Source organism: Nomascus leucogenys, chromosome 19 (assembly GCF_006542625.1).
Source record: "Nomascus leucogenys isolate Asia chromosome 19, Asia_NLE_v1, whole genome shotgun sequence".
Taxonomy (NCBI): domain Eukaryota; kingdom Metazoa; phylum Chordata; class Mammalia; order Primates; family Hylobatidae; genus Nomascus; species Nomascus leucogenys.
In genome coordinates, this window is record NC_044399.1 from 48,521,558 (window position 1) to 48,528,277 (window position 6,720).

The 6,720-nt window shown below is 43.2% G+C and overlaps 1 pseudogene; it reads right to left on the minus strand.

Annotated features, from left to right (window-relative positions):
* On the minus strand, nucleotides 1-1,002 carry LOC100585236 (annotated as a pseudogene).
* Between the last annotated feature and the right edge of the window lie 5,718 nt (nucleotides 1,003-6,720).

Here is a 6,720-nt window from a genome sequence, read left to right on the forward strand (position 1 = left end):
TTACTTCTTGGAGGCCATGTGGGCCATGAGGTTTACCGCCCTGTTGTTGTAGCCAAATTCATTGTCATACAGGAAATGAACTTGACAAAGTGGTCATTGAGGGCAATACCAGCCCCATCATTGAAGGTGAAAGAGTGGGTGTCGCTGTTAAAGCTGGAGGAGACAACCTGGTGCTCAGTGTAGTCCAGGATGCCCTTGAGGGGCCTCTGACATCTGTTTCACCACCTTCCTGATGTCATCATATTTGGCAGCATTTTCCAGATGGCAGGTCAGATGCACGACCGACACATTGGTGGTGGGGACACGGAAGGCCATGCTAGTAATCTTCCCATTCAGCTCAGGGATGACCTTGCCTACAGCTTTGGCAGCACCGGTAAATGCAGGGATGATGTTCTCGAGAGCCCCGTGGCTGTCACGCCACAGTTTCCTAGAGGGGCAATCTACAGTCTTCTGGGTGGCAGTGATGGTGTGGATCGTGGTCATGAGTCCTTCCACAATACCAAAGTTGTCATGGATGAGCTTGGCCAGGGGGGCCAAGAAGTTGGTGGTACAAGAGGCATAGCTGATGATCTTGAGGCTGTTTTCATATTTCTCATGGTTCATGCCCATCATGAACATGTGGGTGTCAGCAGAGGGAGCAGAGATTAAGACCCTTTTGGCTCCCTGCTGCAAGTGAGCCCCAGCCTTCTCTGTGGTGGTGAAGACACTGGTGGACACCACAGTGTACTCAGTGTCAGCATCGTCCCGTTTGATTTTGGTGGGATCTTATCTGAAAGATGGTGATGAGATTTCCGTTAATGACAAGCTTCCCATTCTCAGCCTTGACAGTGCCATGGAATTTGCCATGGGTAGAACCATACTGGAACATGTAGACCATGTAGTTGAGGCCAGTGAAAGGGTCACTGATGGCAACAATATCCACTTTACCAGAGTTAAAAGCAGTCCTGGTGATTGGTGCCCAATATGGCCAAATCTGTTGACTCTGGCCTTCACCTTCACCATGGTATCTCAGGATGTGGCTGGTGCTACACAAGAAGATGTGGCTGTCTATCAAATGGGAGGAGCAGAAAGCCCTGACTAGAGTATCTTCAACTGCATTACCACAATTCTGAAATAGGTACTCAGCTGTCAACCCAAAATAAAATTCTAAGACCTCCCCCAACTATCTGAATGGACTTTGTCCTTGGCCAGGGCACTCTTAAAATTTAACCTGAAAGACCAGTTCAGGCCATGATGGGAAGTGGGGGTCGGACATGTCTCATGAAACCTCTCAGGCATTCACATCAACACAGACTTTAAGTCTGATAAGAAACATTTTACAGCCTATTCTCTCTGAAGTCTGCTACCTGAAGACTTCCTCTGCAAATAAGAACTTTGGTCTCTACAATCTTTTATCTTAACCCAGACATTTCCTTTCTATTTATCCCAGGTCTTCAGATAAACTCAACCAATTGTCAGTCAGAAAATTTTTAAATCTACCTATAGCCTGGTAGATTTAAAAGGATGTTTAAAGACATTACTATGAAGATTTTCAAACATGAAAATAGAGAGAATAGTGTAATGAAGTTTCATTTACCCATCACCCAGTTTAAATGATTATCAGCACATATCCAGTCTGGTTTTATCTACACACTTCCATTCCCCCCATCTGAAGCTTGATTATTTTGAGGGAAATCCCAGATATTATATCATTTCTATCATAAATACTTCAGCATATATCAGCAACCACAATACCTTTATCCTAAAATAATAGATCATTACTTAATATCAAATATCCAGTCAGCATTCAAATTTCCCCAGTTGTCTCATCAATATCTTTGTTATCACCAATGTCCCTGACCATCCACTACAAGAGGTTGAACTTACTATTCATGTGCATTGCCTCGTTGGGTGGCACGAGCTCTATGCATCACGGATTTTCTCAAAATTAAGGGGGATCCATCTACCTTACCTCTTAATTCTTTACAAGTTGCACATCTAGCATGAGTCATTCTAGGTTTCATTGATCAGGGCATGTTTTAATACAAACAAATGAAAACACCCGGTACCTTCCTTCTACCTTCTCTTTCTACTATCCCCCAAACAAGATTGCATTTCAGAATTGAAAGCTTTCTGTTCTTGAGATAGTTATCATTACAGTTGTAGGAGCCTGAGGAAAGATTATGCTGTTGGCTCAGTAACTTCCTGCTCTGAATCTCACTTTTTGCTCAGGCAGAAGTTTTCAAGGTGAATGTAGAAAGTGAAGTTGGAAGGGCCAAGGAAGAGGGCTGCAGTAGTGGTAGTAGCAGTAGTAGTAATACAGCAATTATAGAAACAACATTCATTCATTCATTCATTCATTTGATCATTCAATTTATTCATTCCACAAGTATTTATTAGGTATCATATGTCATATATAAATACCAAATATTTAAATGGTACCGTATGTTGCGTGTAGGAGGATAGCAGTTGTAGGAGCAATAATTATTCGTTTGATCAATTTATTCATTTCACAGATATTTATCAGGTACTAGTTACAGACATCAGGGAAATGTCAAAGAATAAAAGAGACAAAAATGTCAGTCTTTGTAGAAAGTCAGGCAAAAATGTAATAAAGTAAATTCAGTGGTTTGTTAGAATGTGGTAAGTGCTATAGAAAAAAATAGAATAGGATGAGGAGTGCTGGGGGTGCGAGGGTTTACTATTTGAAATAGGATGGTGAGGGTAAGCATTCTTGAGAGGCAACATTTGAGCAAAGACTTGGAGGAGATGAAGCAATGAGCCATGCAGATATTTTGGGGAAGAGTATTCCAGAGAAAAGGAACAGGCATGCTAAGGCCTCCAGAATGAGTGTGGGTATCATGTTAAAGGGATAGGAAGGAGGTGAGTCTGACTAGGAGGGAATGAACAATGGGCAGAAAGCGATGAGATCAGGGAAGTATTAGGGGGCATGGCCATGGAGGTCTTGTAGGCTGTTGAAAGGAATTGTTAGTAGGACGGAAACTGGGAACCATTAGGGCATGTTGAGCAGAAGAGTGACTGAAGTGGACTTACATTTTGATTGGGTCATCTTGGCTATTGTGATGAGAATAGACTTGAGGGTAAGGAGGGGATAGAGTAGAAAAAAATTAATTAAGAAGTGACTGAAATAATCCAGGTGCAAGATAATAATGACCCTGGGTCACATGAAAAGAAGTAGACTTTGAATATATTTTGATGAATTGAGAAGTCATGATGTGAGTATTTCCTAGGTATAAGTTACTTTGCCTGTAGCATTTCTAATTTTTACAACAGTGCTTGAAAGTTTTCAAAGATGAGGAAACCGAGGCTAAGAGAGGCAAGGCCAATTGTCCATAGGCACACAGTTACGAAACTTTCCTACATGCATCAGCCTTCCTTGTTCTAACAGTGGAATCCACGCTAGATAATTTAAGTAGGAAGGGAAGCACAAAGGCTATTTGAAACTCACAGAAGTTTTAGAGAAGATAGGCTGACCTTCTTGGAAAGCTCCCAGAACCATACCTCAAAATTGAGCATGTAAAAGAACTCGAGCCATAACATAGCCTCTGCCGTGGGTGGTGGAAACAGCTGCCATCACCACTGACTTCATCACCAAGCTGCTTTTGCTGCCCCTGAGCCAGCGAAATACCTGTCGTGGGCCTTCTCAGAAAACTCATTTTCATTTTTTTTTTTGAGACAGAGTCTCACTCTGTCTCCCAGGCTGGAGTGCAGTGGCACAATCTTGGCTCCCTGTAACTCCTGCCTCCTGGGTTCAAGTGATTCTCCTGCCTCAGCCTCCCGAGTAGCTGAGACTACAGGTGCCCGCCACCATGCCTGGCTAATTTTTGTATTTTTAGTAGAGACAGGGTTTCACCATGTTGGCCAGGCGGGTCTCGAACTTCTGACCTCAGGTGATTGGCCTGCCTCAGCTTCCCAAAGTGCTGGGATTACAGGCATGAGCCACTGCACCCGGCCATAGAAAACTCATTTTCAAAATAAAGTCTTGTGTATGTATCTCTGATTGGTAGAAGCTAATACACCTGTTGATAGCCTGATTTCAATGCACTGTATAAAAATTATTCTATATGAGGGAGGAAGGATTAACACTTGGGGAGTGATTAAAGTGGGGAGAGTGTGTTTGAAAGACTCAAAGTAGGCTCAAATGACAGAGATCCCTGCAGTTCACTTTCTGGCTGTGCAAGGTCAACATAGACCCTTACTCTATCTTCACATCTCCAACCTGAATAGCTATGCAACCATCCCTTATACAAAACACGCTACTCCCTCCTCAAAAGAGGAAGCCCCAGATCCCAATTTATTGCAGTTAGCTCTAAATTAAAGATTTTTGTTTGATGTTTACCATTCCATCTTTATATCCTGAAAATTATATATAAATTGTAAAAGTAACTGACCAATTATATAGAATAATTGGCTCCTGCCTGTAATCCCAGCTACTCGGGAGACTAAGACATGAGAATTGCTTGATCCCAGGAGGCAGTGGTTGCAGTGAGCTGAGATAGTGCCATTGCACTTCAGCCTATGTGACCAGAACGAGACTCTGTCTCAAAAAAAAAAAAAAAAAAAAAAAAAAAAAATCACCTTTTGGTGGAATATTATGGTCATGATTAAGGTATTTAGTACGTCTGCAAAGGATACCATGCAGGGGAATCTAATCCATAGCCAGAATGAGTGTCTCAGTGGAGACAAATTGCAGCCTTTCTGTGATGAAAGCGGTTCTTTGTAACCTTTTTTTCTTTTAGACAGAGTCTCGGTCTCTTGCCAGGCTGGAGTGCAGTGGCGTGATCTCGGCTCACTGCAATCTCCGCCTCCCAGTTTCAAGCAATTCTCCTGCCTCAGCCTCCTGAGTAGCTGAGATTACAGGCCCGCGCCACCACAGCCAGCTAATTTTTGTACTTTTAGTAGAGATGGGGTTTCACTATGTTGCCCAGGATGGTCTCGATCTCCTGACCTCAGGTGATCTGCCTGCCTTGGCCTCCCAAAGTACTGGGATTACAGGCGTGAGCCACCACGCCCGGCTCTTTGTAACCTAATCAGATGCCAAACTAGTCTCCTTGGGTTCCTGTACCATACTGGAAGCTCAGAGTTGACAGATTGGGCTCTCAGCCATGGTCGTATGCAGATTAGCTTTGGTGTGAAGTCTGTTTGCTGAGCCCAAGTGTCCCCTCCATTCCTCCTTCCATGATGATGGGGTTCCTGAAGCTATTGAGCAGGCACTGGAGTGGCTGGGGAAACAGTCTTTTACATTGTACTCAGGAATTCCTGACATCTCAACTTTATTTAGTGTAGGCCACTACTGAGTCCAGATTTTAGGACATAATTAGAATTATGTCCTAGGGCGAACAATTGGAACCTCTCCTAGTTTGCCTAATCATTTAACTTTGGAACCTCTAAAGTGAATTCTTGTTATAATGTAACCCAGTCTAGCATGATCTATCATCCCCAGAATCCATTCTCATGAATAGTATTACTCAGGTTTTCTAGTAAATAAGCAAAATTTGAAAAGCTTTTTTTTTTTTTTTTGGTTTTGGTATGTATTTTCTCCAGGGTTTGACTTTGTAATTGGCCTCATGGAATAAATGGATATAATTATAGTTTTAGGTCCAGTAGAAATGACATGAGGAAAATTGGCATATCATTAAGGTAACTATTACAGAGTCTTTAAGCATATCCTGCAGAGCCCTTAATCTATTAAACCTTGAGTCGACACAGCACATGTTTCTGCGAGCACAGGGTTGGGAGTAGGGTTACAGATTAACGGCTTCTCAAGGCAGAAGAATTTTTCTTAGTACTGAACAAAATGGAGTCTCTTATGTCTACTTCTTTCTACACAGACACAGCCCACCGGGGCTGGGCACGGTGCCTCCTGCCTGGATTCCCAGCACTTTGGGAGGCCGAGGTGGGCGGATCACTTGAGGCCAAGAGTTTGAGACCAACCTGGCCACTGCACTCCAGCCTGGGTGACAGAGAGAGGCCCTGTCTCAAAAAGAGAAAGAGAAAAAAAAAAGCCAGGTGGGATCAACTTTATCAAACAAGAAAAGCCGCTTCTCTCTCCAGAGCAGCTCAGGGCATGCTCAGTGCTCCATCTGTCTCTACCCATTCACTTCCCCCAGTGTGAAATGCTCGCTTTCTGCATAGGTGATTCATATCCATGTTTCCCAAGGCTCAGTTTCTTCATGCCTGAGAGGTCAGGCCCATTTGATATTTCCCTTGTGCGGAGTCCTTTAGCCATTGTCTATATCACATCCATTGCTACTTACCTATATTCCCTTTAGTATTGCCCCACACATGCACATTGTGTTGACTCCTCAGGGAAGCCTAGGCTGCTCTAACGAAGGTGCGTAGATAGGTGCAGGCACCCCTCATCTCATTGTGCCTTGCATTATTGTTCTTTGCATATATCACGCTTTTTTCAAAATGGAAGATTTGTGGCAACCCTGCCTCAAGCGAGTCTGTTGGTATCATGCTTCCAACAACAGGTGCTCAGTCTGTGTCTCTGTTTCAGTTTGGTAATTTTTGCAGTATTTCAAATGTCTTCTTTATTATTATATCAGTTATGGTGATCTCTGGTCAGTGATATTTGATGTTACTATTGTAATTGGGGCACCACAAACTGTGCCCAAAGAAGATGACAAACTTAATTGATACATGTTGTGTGTGTTCCGACTGTTCCAACTACTGGCCTTCCCCCATCACTCTCCCTCTCCTCAGGCTTCTCTATTC